The following is a 15,340-nucleotide window of genomic DNA, read 5'->3' as shown; positions in this document are numbered from 1 at the left end:
GTGAAATGGACAAAGGGCAAAAGACGAGTGACCTTCTTTAAACTTTTCTTATGAAATGTCGATGCTTTATAACTTTGCATTACTATTTTTAAGTATCTATTTTTATAATTTTTTAATAGCAAGTTGAGAACATGTGAGTAAATGGCAGCTGGCACTAACATCACCACTGCCATCGTCAGCATCATCACCACCATCGTCATCCATCAGTGGATGGCACAGTCACCTGCCCTGATCTTCATTGTGAGCTCAAGTGAGGAGGGCAGTCCTGGATGGCTACTCTAGGATGGAATTTTTTCACTGAGGGCCATAACTCACTAGTGGATCATGAAATCAATTCTGTAGCATCTTTTTAATAAAATAGAATAGAAAAGTTGACAGCCTCACCTTAGTAAAGTCCAGTATGTTTCTGACACACTGACACACACATTTATATACTGTATCACCATGGAAAATATACTTATTACAGCAAGTCATTCCCTAGAAGAAAAAAATTTCCCTTTTTCCCAAATAAAGAAATCTTTATTTTCCTTGAATGGGGCCTGTAAAGCTTAGTTTCTTGCGTTGATAAAGTATACAAATACTTGCGACTCTACACAAAAGCTGTCTAACCTTTACAGCAACTCACGCCCATGTGCACTTATTGAAAACAATAGTTATTACATGTGAGATTTTAAGTGGAAACAAGTACATATGGGTGCATATGAGATACAAGCTCATATAGTAGACACTAGAGATGTTACTTCAGTACAAAATAAACGTCACTTGGGGGTGGGGCACTTGCAGAGAGCACGCTGACTGTGTATACCACGTGCACTCCATCGACACGTCTCCACAAAACTTGCATGGTGGCCGTGGAGGAGCACAGAGGAAGGGTCCCTGTACTGGCCTTCACACACTGCAGTGAAGCTGCAGACACCGCGTCACACTCAGGCGAGAGAGTCTCCCAGACAGAGGAGCAGCAGCCAGAAGACGGGTCCTAGGAGCAGGTCCAGGCTGCCTCCAGGAGCTCCACAGGCTGGGAATTCCTCTCTTCCTGCCCTGCTAGGAGTCCCGATGCCCCCTCTGATAACGAGGCTGTGACGTCCACAGCCCCATGTGCAGCCCCAGTTCTAAGCACGTGGCCCTCCTATCATTTACCTCACGCAACAGCTCTATCACTTTACAAAGAAACTGAGGCAGGTGAGGCACCCAAGCTCACAGAGCTAGGGGATGGTAGAGCTTCTGTTACCACGGGAACATGTGCAACATGACTAAGGTGACGACTGGCGTTTGAATCCAGGAGGAGGAGGAAGAGAGCATGCAAACATTCTGGTCTGCTGCTTCCTCATCAGGAATGCCACATCAGAGAGATCCCAGAGGCAAAAGCAAAGCCGTTCATTAATTCATCTGCAGACACCAGCCATTTTTTTTTCGTCTACTAACACCAAGTTTCCTAAGATAACTTAAGACTAAACTTTTTAAAAAATGAAAAATTTCCTAAATTAGTAACTTACAAAATATCCTCAGATAATCAATAATCCTTAAAAACATTTTCTCATAGAAAGCTGTATTAGTTCAAGCACTTGCTCTTATTAATAGGTTAAACCGTCACTTTCTCTGCCTTGCCCTAGCCAAGATTCTGAAACACAGGCAGAATTATGTGTGGGTTTTTTGTTTTTTGTTTTGACACATGATGAGAAGAGGCATGGCTTACAACAGCAATAAAAAGGGACCAGCCCTTAAAAAAAGTTTAGCATCTTCTATGTACATGAAGGTTTTTGGTAAATGTTTCAAATGAATTACTGCAAAACAGGGGAAATCACATGCTACTTGGAGCCTTGAGTAGTCTGTCAATGAAGGAGGTTAGTTCATTAATGATCCCCCAATTGAAGGTCAATTTGATAAAGATCTTTAACTGTCTTCTTTAAAACTGCACCAAACAGAAGGATGGGCCCCTTTCATCGGCGAAGCAGATATAGGAGGATGTTTCACATACATCTTTGAAGCAATAAATGCACATCACCACTCTTTTTTGATAAACAGGCAAATACAATCAAGTTATCTGAATATGTTTTAAAGAGTCACATTTCCCCATAAGTCTATCATAAGTAAAATACTTCATCTGACATATCAAAACTTAAAGATTAAAAAAAAAATCTTAATTCCAAGCATCAAAAGCCTCCAGCCACCTAGCTAGCCGTGGTTGTGTTTGGGTGTAGAACGGGTAAAATGCACATCATTGAGATGTTTTTGTATCTACATAACACATGTTGCTTCAGGAATCATCCCAAAACTTCATATTGCATATACTCATGAAAATTACTGAAATCACTAAAAATTTCAAACAGAAACAACAATTTAAAAAAGAAATGAGATTTTTTCCCCCACATTTCTGTCATCTAATTCATGAATCACTACAATGATGTTTATATGAAGATATTTATAGAAAATTCCAGTGAATTGCCCTTCAGTTGCCAGTTCTGGCTTTCACTGTGATCGCTAACACGTAGATATCAAGAAATCTCTTCCCTCTCCATTTTGTGGCATTTTTAATAGGAGAGGGTGGAACTATCCAGTAAAGGCAATGATATCATATCTTATTTAGGCCAGGGGAAGTAGACTTAGTTTAGGCTTCAGAATAACCACACACACCCCTCTAGCATGGGTCATGTGGTTCAGAAACCTCTGTGACCCAGTTGATCTGCTATGACCAGACCTGGAACACTTTGATCTGTCTGATTTCTGGGCTTCAATTACTCAAAATTAACAATGAACAGCTCCCCTGCTACCAAAAACTGCTTTGCAATTATTTCAGAAATGGAACCTAATTTATAAAGCAATGATACAAAGCCTGTGAATGATAAGCAATGCTACTGTTGAAAATTAATTCCTCTTAAAAAAGTCATACTCCTTATGATTGCATAGTTATACTGATAATAGATCTTTTTTGAAAAATTGTTAAAGCACAGAAATATCTGTTTCCACTGAAATAGTTTTAGTTGCCTATTTAAAGTCATTTGAGTGTCTTTATGCATTAAAGTGTTATCATTCTTGCCTTGGCCAATATCCCTATGAAAATAGCTCCCAAATTAAATTCCTAATAAATTAAGTTAATAATTCACCTTCATTAAGTAATTTAATTTCTTTAGTGAGCAATAAATAGTTCTGATGACATTCTTCTAGGACATAAGTATAAATGTTATTTTTCTTCATTAGCTCAGTCTCTTCCTGAGTACCAGAAGTAAAATACACATACAGAAGCGTGGTCTATTTGTTATTTTTTGTTTTTGTAGCTGCAGCATCACTGCAACAATTCCATTGTGTTTAACAGAAATCAAACAATTTGGGCAGCTGTGTTCAACGAAAACTAATTTCCCAGAAATCTTCAAACCCCGACTTCAATTTTTTCATTTATGTTCAATCTACATACGTATATTTTAACAATCAAGAAAAGCACACAGGTACTAAAAAATACAAGTGGCATTTTCCTAGAAGTATTATTAGATTTTGTATCACACATAAAATCAAAAAGAGTTACAGTTTTTAAAGCGCCAACTGGCTTGTATTATATCCCCAGCTATGTTAGGGGGAAAATTATTGGTTAGATGATATAAGTTATTACCTGTAAGTATAAATAGCATGTTACCTGTATTTAGCGTATTTGTTTCCTGTTGAGCTAAATGTACCCTGGTGGTCACATTCACACATTTCAGTAACATTTCCTACAGCTCTACCAGGCATGGGAGAGCAGCACACCACCTCCATGGAGGTGTGAAAATGAAAAACTAGAGGTGAACAGGCAGACGTGAATTCAACCAGACCCACATATGCTGAAACAACACAGTGAGCGTCATCCTCTTCCAAATGCGATATTAGAGAAAGCATCCCAGATGGTAGAGGAGGAAGAAAGGAAACATACATGTCAGAGGAACAGAACCAAATTTTTTCCAGCAAATGCAACTCAAAGGATACATACATTAAAATGGATACAGAAGGTGTGTTTCATCATCGAGAGACTATATGCAAAAACTGTTTCCGTAAAATACTTAAAGAATTTATACTATCAATTATTGAAAGTAAATCATGCAGTAAAATCACAACTATTCAGAACCCCGCTGAGGAGTCATTTTTGGAGGCTGGGTTTTCTGGATAATTGGGGGTTTACCCTTTTAAACAGAATTTTATTAAAATGTTTACGCACTGGAAAAATCTACATAAAATCTACATGCTTTTGCCACACTATTTAAAGCACACTGAATAAAATTAAAGTTCTCTAACAACTAGAAAAAAAACCTGTGAGCCATCAGTGATAACGACGAAGGGCAAAGAACTATTCTATTTCTAAGAAAAGGCCCACAGTGCTGTGCTTTTCGTATTATTTATTATTTTGCTATAGTTTTTTTCCCTCTCTTCTTGCTTACTATTAGGTCATCTGCTATCATTTCTCCCTGTTATCTGTGTGTCTTTTCCCACTCCCAATTTACTACTTTTAATTTGTTGTAGCCTGGAAGATACTCATGAATATTAGAACTGTGTGTAACAGGACAATAAAATTTAAATAATGATTGAGAACCTGGAGAGAGTGTCTATGAGTAAATAATGAATTCAGTACATGGACTTTTCATGCTCAGGGTCTTTTTATCCCTTCTGATTCTTAGTTCCGATCTAGAAAAATAAAGATGGTAATCAATTGGTTTCTGCATAGATGAGGTTTTTCTGTGTTTCAAAAAGATATTTTCTGTTAATGTCTCAAATCCTTATTTATGTAGTATCCTATTAAAGTATCTTGTAGTAGTATTCCCTTTTAACAGAGAAGAAATGTGTGGCTCTAAGAGACACATTTATTAAAACTGAGCAAAAACATGACTGTCAATTCCTTGCTTTAACTTCTAAATCACAGCGTACTCGAATAGCAAGCCAAGATTTAATTTTCATTTTTAAAACCAAACAGAAGCATGAAAAAAGGGAAAATATTTTACATTAGCTTAAAGACAACCATGAAGAACTACCCCAACACAGGATTACTGCAGTCAATGCCACACCAGGCCCTGGCCAGGAGCTAAAGCATCTCGAGATTACGCAACAGGAATTAGGCCTGTGCAGTGGCAAATACAAACCCATATGATTGTATATGTTTTAAAGTTTCTCTCACCACTACCAGATAACACGGACCTGAAAAACTGGTAGGTGTTTTATAAAGTAGCACATCTGAACGATATCTGCAAAAGGCCTTCCCTAAAACTGAAGACTGGGAGAAAACTAGGAAGATTTCATTATTAACACGCCTTTTAAAAAATCAGGTCCTTTCCCTCACGCCTAAGCCATCTATCAAGTGGGCATTTTTCACTTGCACATATAGTCGCTTTCACTATTTCATTGTGTTTAAGCCCCTTTTCCTGCCAATTCACTCTGAAAAGATTTCACTTTGTAAACAGTCAGCCTTCACAGCCTTGAAGATGGTTTCCTTTTCCAGGGTAAATAATCCCGGTATCTCACTGATTCTACACCAGCCAAGTAAAATTTCTGCTTCCCAAAAACCTCCGCTGAAGAGCGGCAGTCCCTGTGCTGCTGCAGCCTGGGCTGATTTTAACCATTGATTATTTATTTGCAGAAGATGCTTTAAGGCATCCCTGTCAACTGATATTTGATTTTTTTTTTTTAAATCCAAACACTCCCCATTGATTCAACAATGTTGAAGAGCTACAGTATTTTCTCAAAATAGAAAAGCCACAAGAGAAGGTCATGATAAAAAAGCACTAAAATCTAGTACTGAAATCTAGCTACCACATACAAAGGTAAACAATAGCATCTGCTAATACAAACAGCTACTTAGAAAGATTCCCAAAATCAACAGCATCCCAATACACAAATAACCAGTTACAATCTAATAGAAAAGTCCATTCACAAAGGCGAAAATCACAAAAACAGATAAATAACTAACCTAGGCGATTATCCTTGAAAAAACTCACAAAACTTTATAACAGCAAATAAGATTTGAATAAACTTGAAAATATACCAAAGTTGTTTTTAGAATAGAAAATTTACCACTATAAAGATGCTGAGTATTCCAGAATTAATTTATTTAATTAAATACCATTTCAGTCAAATTACCCAAGGTGTGACAAAAATGATTCTCAAGTTTCTTTAGGAGAACAGAAAAAAAGTAGTCATTGAAAAAAGAAAAGTAACGGGCACAGGGGGTGGGTAGAAAGCTATATTATTTAAATTGTATTTTATAATATAGTACTCAAAACAAGGGCAGGAACAGAGACAGATTAATCATTGAAATCAAAGTGGAATTTGAAAGACAATCGCAAATATATACATATGCACATGTATCTATATTCTTAGTGTACAATGAAGGTAGCATTTAGAATTCTAATTAGGAAAAATAGATTTTTAAATAAATGGCATTTAGAAAAATATTAAAGTGAGATGCCCTCCTCACACCATATACCAAAATTAATTTTAGATGCATCAAATGCTTAAACAGAAAACAATCAACTCATGAAAATAAAACTGAATATTTCTATAATCTTGAGAATTGGAAGGCACCTTTAGACATCACTTTAAAAGCAGAAACTATGCAAGAAAGGACCAATTAAACAACATGAAAACAACTCAATATAGCAAAAAATGCCATAACCCACAGAAATGCATGTCACTGGTGGGACTGAAAATGTGCACGACCTTCCCAGAAGGCCAGTTGGCAGTACACGCACCAAAATAATTTAAAACATCCAAAACCTTTGACCTGGTAATTCTACTTGTGGGAATTTATCAAGGAAATGATGAGAGTATGGCCAAGATATACATACAAAGATATTAATTACACAGCTGTTTACAACTATGAAAGTGGGAGAAAACCACACCTCCAACAATGGTTGATTGCTCCAATAATTTGTGCATAACAACAAAATGGGATACTATATGTGCACTAAAAATCACAAAGATAGACAAATAGATACAGAGACAGAGATAGATATAGATAGATAGATAGACAGATAGATAGATAGATAGATAGACAGACAGATAGATAAAATACATTAATAGATCTGCCTAGGAAGCGATCCAGAAGAATACACACCCAAATATCAATTTTGGTAATCTCTGGATGATGGCATTTCAAATGAGTTTCATTAATTTTTAAATTTTTTTCTTTGTTCAAGTTTTTCTAAAATAAGCCTGTATCACTTGCATAATCTTAAAAGACAACAGAAGGTGGGGACTGCAAGTACAGAGATGCTAAAGCGATGAGTTAACACCTTTATTCCAGCTTTTCCAAATAAATAAGATGAGGGAACAAAGCAACAGAAAAATTAGCAAATAGCATGACCGAAAATAATTCAAAATGGAAAAAATACCTTTGTCTCATAAAATTTATGGAAAAATTGCCTCCCCCACCCCGAACACGTGTAATCCAAGCAATGCAAGCTGAAACAACACTACTTCACAGTTACTAAACTGGCAAAGATTGTCAAATTAAAAAATACCCATGCTGGCAACGGCCCAGGAATATGATCGTTTTCATCACTAGAAATGGAAAGATAGATGGATATATTTTGAAGACAGGTTTGCAGTAGATGCCAAAGCTTGACCAAGCAACGTCAAAAAAAAAAAAAAAAAAAAAAAAACCCTAAAGAAAGAATAATGAAAATGTATAAAGAATTGTGTAAAAAGCTGTTCACCATTTAGTGAGTGAAAAAGCAAGCCAATAAATACTACCATCATCCCATCTTTGTTTGAAAAATATATGTAGGGAAAAAAAAAACCTGAAAGAATTCGGATAAGAATGTTCACAGTAAGCTACACTGGGGTAGGAGGGTCTTAAATAACGCTTTTTCGGATTGCTTATTTTTCCAATTTTTCCATATAATATTAACACTTTTGCAAAGAGGAAAAAATATTAGATAACTTAGAAGCTCCTTGTCCATAATTTTATTACAAACTAAAAAGATAATTTCTAGTTCAAAATTATTTTTCTTCAGTAATTGACTTTACCAGTAAAAAGAAATAGAAGAACACTGATAAAAGCAAAGAAATTTTTTAAAAGATCCTACAAAAATAGCAGTGTCGTCTAAACAACCCCTGTGCATGGGGTTAACTACTACACTCATTGCAAAGAGGCATGTCCCCTGCAAACACGCCCGGGGCTGGTGCATCTTGAGGGGATAGGCACTGGAATAGGTGTCGGGGGTCCTCAGACCACCCTTTGTCGGCTGCAGAACTGTGGCCAGGCCTCCGCCTTCTCACAGGCACTGAAGGAATCCATCCTGGACGCTCATCTGTGCCAGGACGCCAAGCCACTGTTGACCCAGTCCCGCTCTGGGTGACCTGTGGCCTTCATCCCAGACCCATCCGGGAGGTACGGGCCCGGCCCGCGAGCTCTCCTAGTACCTCATGCTCTCCGAGAGGAGATGCACTCAGCCCTGCCTTCCCCAGGGCCAAGGCCCTTCCCGGGCTCAGTTTCCAGGAAGCGGGGACCTCATGCAGGTGCTGCCTTGGGCACTGGCTGAGCCGATCCTGCACCACCTGGCTGGCCCAGCATGCTCCAGGCTCCCTGGACCCAGGGCCGGCCCGCGCTGCCCAGTCCGCGCCCACGCGGGAGGGCAGAAGGGCTTGCACCCACCCCGGCCCCTCACTGCAGGGAGGACAGGCTGCCTGCGAGGTACAGAGCTGGACAGAAGGGAGACCCCACGTGGGGAGCCAAGGCTTCTAGAAAACACTGGAGACTGCGGGGAGAAGCTCCTGCAGGGGCTGGGCAAGTGGGGCGAGGGTGTGGGCATGGAGGCTGGGAGAGCACCCTTGTGGCTGGGGACAGGGAACAGCCTGGCAGGGCCAGCCAGGAGGTCACCCCTCTCACCTACAAAAGGGGTGAGATGGGGAGGTCACCCCCCAACCTACTGGAGGGGTGAGATAGGGAGGCGGAAGTCATGTGCCCCCCACCTACTTCAGGGGTTAGACAGGAGAGGTCATGTGTCCCCCACCAACTGCAGGGGTGAGGCGAGAAGGAGGAAGTCACCTTCCCCCCACCTACTGCAGGAGTGAGGCAGGAAGTCATGCGCCCCCTACCAACTGGAGGGGTGAGGCAAGGAGGAGGAAGTCAACCTTCCCACCTACTGCAGGGTGAGATGGGGAGGTCATGCACCCCCCACCAACTGCAGGAGTGAGGCAAGGAGGAGGAAGTCACCCCCCACCTACTACAGGGGTAAGGTGAGGAGGAGGAAGTCATCCCCCCACCTACTGCAGGGGTGAGATGGGGAGGTCATGCACCCCCCACCAACTGCAGGAGTGAGGCAAAGAGGAAAAAGTCATCCCCCCACCTACTACAGGGGTGAGGTGAGGAGGAGGAAGTCATCCCCCCACCTACTGCAGGGGTGAGGTGAGGAGGAGGAAGTCATCCCCCCACCTACTGCAGGGGTGAGGTGAGGAGGAGGAAGTCATCCCCCCACCTACTGCAGGGGTGAGGTGAGGAGGAGGAAGTCATCCCCCCACCCCTAGCTACTGCAGGAGTGAGGTAGGGAGGAGGTCATGCATCCCCCACCTACTACAAGGGTGAGATGGTGAGGAAGTCACCCAGCCCTACCTACTTCAGGGGTGAGATGAGAAGGAAGTTACCTACCCTTCCCCCCACTCCACCCCCATCCACTGCAGGAGTTAGAGGAGGAGGAAGTCACCTGTTCCCCCACCCACACCCACCCCCTGCACGCGGCGCCACCTACTGCAGGGGTGAGGCAGGGAGAAGGCCAGCTGCCCCCACCTGCCACAGGGGTGAGAGCGATGCGGAGCCACAGGGCGTGACCCTCTCCCTGGGACCCCGCGGGGGCTGGCAAGGCGCCCAGGGCTCTCAACCCGTGTGGCTCCAGGGTCTCCGCAGGAGGAGTTGCAGGGAGACCACTGGGAAGGATACGCGTGTCTGAGCAGCCTGCCCGGCTAGCAGGTGGGACCTGGGTGGCCGCAGGAGCGAGGGACAGAGAGCAGCCAGGGCCTGAAGCTCGGAGCCCCGGGTGGGCAGGAGGGCGGTGCAGGACCCAGTTTTCCCCCCAGGAGCCCAGGGACCATGGTGGCCCGGATCTGGGGCTCCCATCCAGGCCTCTCCACCCCAGAGTGCCCGGCTCGGGCCCCACGTTAGGAAGCAGGCACCTGGGCCTCCTCCCACGTGGAGGGGGCTTGCCTGGCACTGCTGCTGGTGGGTGACCCTATGACTTCACAGCACACCGGCTTCTGAATCCTTGCCTCTGCGGTTATTTCTAACCGTTCCTCCACACAAGACTTAGCAGAGCGTGCAGACACCACAGAGGGTAATTAAACCATCACACTGGCAAAGCTGGACGCATAGGCAAACACATGATGTATTGTTAACAGTAAGTATAATTAGGCAAGTAAACGTATATCTATATGTCATAGTTAACTGAAACGTTAGCTTCCAATAAACGTATAAAATGGATTCCAAATGAGGGAAAAAATTTCTTTTAGAAATTTGTGGTTTTCTATTTTCTTTCACTTCAACCCTCCATTAATGTTGGCTAATTAACTGTCAACTGGATTTACAAAAATGTGTTTACATTTTCAGCCCCATATTTGTGAGTTCAGCATTACTCAATCTATTTTATGATAAATAACCCTTGGATTATGTATAATGATAAAAGAGTATCTAAACAATCACAAGGTAATGCCTGAAATACACACAAAGGTGAGCGTGAAGAAAACATGTGGGCCACAATCTGACTTTCCAGACGAACCTGAGGGTGAATACAATTCTATCACCTTCCACAGGCAACTTCATCACATGGTATTTCTGAAGGGAAAAAGTCTTCAGTAAGAACAGAATTATTAAGTCGCACCAAAATAAGAGCCTTACACTTGAAGTAGAATACAATTATTGAGGCCACTGATATTATCACAGAGCTACACTGCTATCACCGTCCACAAACATGAGGAAAGTCTTGTCTGTCTGATGGATACATAGTTTCCAGTATGAGAAACATTTTTGTAAGCTCACATATATTTTTCATACATAGCCTCAAATAATAGTTCTAGATGGCTTCTATTGTTCCAAAACTCCTCAAAAAAAATTATTTGGCTAGTGCACTCATCTTTATATTTGAGAAACCAGTGCTTTCTTACTGTGGTTTCTGAATGCACCGGAAGCCTAGGATTTACTTTCACTTTGCCTGCACTGTGGTTCTGAATAAATAAAATCTTTTGCTATCATCCTTTTCCACTAAAATGAACAGCAAGAAAAAAAAGTCTGAACATTTCAAATAAATACAGCAACAAGTACATTTAATGATAAGGTCACTGATATTTTTCACACTTCAAAAGAAGGACAAAGCTGTGCTTCTCTGCTGTAGGTGTGTGTGTGCTCACATATGTGTGTGTGACTGCTCCTCCGTCTCTCCCTTCTAATTCTACCAAATCCGGAGAACACTGGAAAAATTACAAAAATGGCTTCACCTCTGTCTATATAAGAAAATCACTTTACTGAAACAGCATTAAAAATGTAGGCACCAGTTCTCATAAGCAGAATGAGGGAAACAACGTTTTCCAAAATGAAATTTCAGGGAATCATTCTTTTCAAAGTAAGATAACTTAAGGGGCAAGGCAATTCACGCAACTGAATCTAGCATCTGTTTTAAGTCATAAAGGCCATTACATTTTGTGGGTTGTGCAATTTGCTGTTTAACCAACTTTCTACAAAAGCATGGTGAAATGGCAAGTTTAAAACCAAGGGCAAAGGGACTCCACTCACTGTGGGAAGAGGCATAGCACCCCCTGCCAGGAGCAGTGGCCCTATGGAGTACCTCCCCCAGCAGCAGGCCCACCGCCTCAGCCCTGACCCCATGGCCCGCTCCTGGCCATTCCACCTCCCGTTTCATCTGTCAGAAAACACTGGCATTTAGTGAAGGTGTACAGTCGATGGTGGGTTGATGCGGCGACTGAAAAGAAACTATAGGCTACGCCACTTCCAGTTCAGTGACCCAGGGTAGCAATGTCTACCAAATGCTCTTCCTGAACAGAAAATTATATCTGGGTGCCTCCATTTGCTAGAGCAAAAAGATTATTCAGAAATCATATATACCACCAAAACACTGCAGGCTCAAACTTGGAATAAATCCTCCACTCCCGCTCCCTCTACAACATTTTCAAGCAGGGCTTTAGTACTCCATTATTGTGAATGTTCTTTGGCCCACAGCAAAAAATATTGACAAAATTCTGCTTTTAAGACAGTTACTGTCTCTGTATACTTGATAGCAGCCTTCAGAAGTTCACCTGCTAGCATTAAATTCTTGAGTTTGGGTGAAAGGAGAGAAAATTTGCCACATCTCAAGCTCTTCTGCTGTAGCAGCAGCAAATCAAATTATTCTTTCAATTAAACTAGCTTTGTGCCTAAAAAGAAAAAAAGGCCACAGGCTTTCTTCCCCCACACAGAGAACTGAAGCCATCACCCCTTTAAACCCCATGACTTGAGCATGATCTCCACGGCTTAGTATTCTTGGATAATGCAGCTCATAAAATTAAATCTACTCTCAGAGATTTCAGTTATCACTGTGTGCTCTGAGCTTGCAGGCAATCAACGGATCAAGAGGTCTGCATTGGGGTGCGTTTTTGATGGACCTGACATAGGGATATGGCTTCTCTCCCCTCTCTCTTTCTCTCTCTCTCTCTCTCTCTCTCTCTCTCTCTCACACACACACACACACACACACACACACACCAGAAACCAAAAACACCCCAACAGGGGTTAAACAGAGAGCCAGGGCCCCCATCGTCACCCCCACTGCCCTGAGATGAGAAGGGACACTCTCCACCATGAAGCTCACAGCACTTCCTCACCTTTACCATACACGTTAGCTACATTTTAGCACTAAGACAAGCCCTGAACAGTGCATGCATCTGGCCAATTTCCTTCCAAAGAACTGGAGCTGGTCTTTCGTAGGAACTGCCCAACTAACAAATGCTCTGTGTTTGACTTTCTTTTCAAAATGTCGGCTTTCAAGAAGCAAAACGTGAAGCACAGGTCTTGGCTGAATCCACGCTGCTAAGGTAAAGGCACTTCGGTGCTGGTGACATGCCTGGAAGGGCAGTGAGGTCGTGATTGTTGGGGAAGAGGGGAAGCCCGCTCCCCTGGCACTTATTTGATTCAGAGCATTGTATTTGTAGAAGTCAGAGCCAAGTGCTAACCAAGATTTAACACTAAGACTAATCAGAATGACACTTAATGCAAGAAAACACAACTTTTTTTCTGTTACGGTACACACAGTGGGCATCCACTGAGAACTTGGCAACTTTTGTTAAGCACCATGATTACGAATAATTTACGATAGAAACTGACAGTGACTTTATCGTAAAACTGTGGATGGAGAAATAGAAGAACACTCCAGGACCTGCCGGGATAAGACAACGACTTCTCGGATGTGAAACACAAAATCTGTCATTTGACTAACCAAATTTTATAGGGACAAAGGGGTACATTTGCTAAAATAAAATCAATCAGAACAAAACGAGAAACCAAAAATCTGGCAGTTTAAAAAATTCTGCATGCTTGCAGTGATTGCACGGAGACAGCCCACGTTTGGGGTGGCGGGCACCTGGAAAGCCTGACCTTTTCCTTTTAAGAGAGCTTCATAGGTTTAAAAATGGGACGCGCACAGCAGCATCGTACAAACTAAGAAGATAATTTAAATACCAATTAAATAGTTAAAAATTAACACTGACATACCCTTAAAAATCCAGGGGTTCCTGTAAATGTCTTCACTTTAAAAAGAGGTATGCCTGCAGAGTCCAAGCTCCTGTTTGTTTCCATAGCTTCAGGTGGCACTGGCTATTTCTCACATCCAACTTCTAAAAATATCAATGTGGAGTTCACCTCCTCCATGCATTTTTCTTTTTTACCTGAAGGCAAAAAGTAAATCCGGTTTCTCTTCACAGATTGTGGGCCTGGTTTTAATTTGTGCAACAGTCCTTTTGATAACAATGCCTAGTTAAAACATCCATTAAAAGTCTGTAGCAGGCATTTAATGGAAGGAAAATCTAATAGGGTTCCACTGCAACTCGTTCATTAACTTTTAAAAGAGTTCTCTCCTTCAGTGTTCACAGAGAAAGATGGGACATGTGGGCAGAAAGAGGGAGGGAGAGACAGAGACATACAAGGGAGAGAGATGGGGGAAGGTGGAAAGAAAGAGAGGAGAGAGCGAAGAGAGAAACATTCACATATTTAGGGCTGGATTATAAATCTTTGAAAGGAATTCGGTCAAACAGTCGTGTTTTTCAGCCACCTGAACCAGCTCTCACTAAACCAAGACTTCCTTTTGTAACTATTATCCACTGTCTCAAGTCATAACAAGGAGACTCACAGGGAACCTCATCCCCCAGGAAACACGAGGAACTGAAGCTCAACGCTGCACTGAGCCTTTAGAGCACAGAATACCCAAAACACTTTACGCCAGGAAAAAGCAAGGACTGACTCAAGATTGGCAGAGCAACAACCACAAAGAAAGGCTCACCATCCTGGGGTTCTGGCCCAACCACACTGGAGAAGGCGGACCTGGTCTACCTGCCAGAAGGCGGGCTCTGTAACCAGGCCAACGCCTCCTCCACTGGCCAACAGAGGGCCACTGTCATATCAGTCTAGGTGACAGACCATGGGTTCACACATGGTTTTTCCAGCATAGGAATGCGCCACATCACGGAGAAATCATTGCATTTAAGAAATTATTGCATTTCTCAAAATGTCCAGTAGAATGTCTTGGAGAGGACAGACACTCAAAAATCGCTGTTGGAACCAGAATCCATTGGAGCTACACCACTTTATGGTGTGAATAACAGCCTTACCCAGGGGTGATATAAAAGTCCAGCAAGAGTTAAAAGGGGCACAACCATGGAAGGGCCACCGACGGCAAAGGTCACCAGCCTTGGAATTTTCGGGGGTGCAGGGGAACCCAGAGCTCCGAGCACAATGCCTGTTCCCCTGACAGTGCAGTTCCACCATGCTATCTTCGACGTGCTTTCCAATGGCTCCTTCCTGCTCCGATCTAGCTAGTCCAGCAACCTCATCCCCTTCCAACAATCTTTTTCCTAATATAAAGCCCCATACTTACCATAATACTGTTTTATGTATTAGAAATGTATCATGTATTTTTTATGATTTTTTATACTATTTCCAAGCTACATGGAGTTCGAGCAGCCTGGCCCCAGCTCTATTTTTTCCATAAGCCCTGTTCCTTCAGGACGTACATGTTGTGTTATAACTGAAAAGTCTGTACCAAGACCCTATTAGTAATGTTGAGGAAAGGCAAAACTATCCAAGTTAAACTCAAAAGAGGACTATGCACACATAGTACATAAAAAAATGTTGGAC

General features: G+C 42.1%; 1 protein-coding gene across 4 annotated transcripts in view; it reads right to left on the bottom strand.

Moving 5' to 3' along the window:
* Nucleotides 1-15,340, bottom strand: part of TSHZ1 (teashirt zinc finger homeobox 1) — an 80,008-nt gene that overhangs the window by 31,435 nt on the left and 33,233 nt on the right. The window contains exons 1-2 of one of the 4 annotated variants that reach the window (XM_025365660.1): nt 14,487-14,533; nt 13,703-13,875 (exon numbers count right to left, since the gene is read on the bottom strand). The exons of the other annotated variants lie outside the window; for them this stretch is intronic. The gene's annotated coding sequence lies outside the window, so the exon portion shown is untranslated. Of the gene's footprint in view, nt 1-13,702; nt 13,876-14,486; nt 14,534-15,340 lie in introns of those variants that run through there. 4 annotated transcript variants of the gene reach the window in all.

Source organism: Theropithecus gelada, chromosome 18 (assembly GCF_003255815.1).
Source record: "Theropithecus gelada isolate Dixy chromosome 18, Tgel_1.0, whole genome shotgun sequence".
Classification (NCBI taxonomy): domain Eukaryota; kingdom Metazoa; phylum Chordata; class Mammalia; order Primates; family Cercopithecidae; genus Theropithecus; species Theropithecus gelada.
This window is presented reverse-complemented; position numbering and strand designations above follow the sequence as displayed.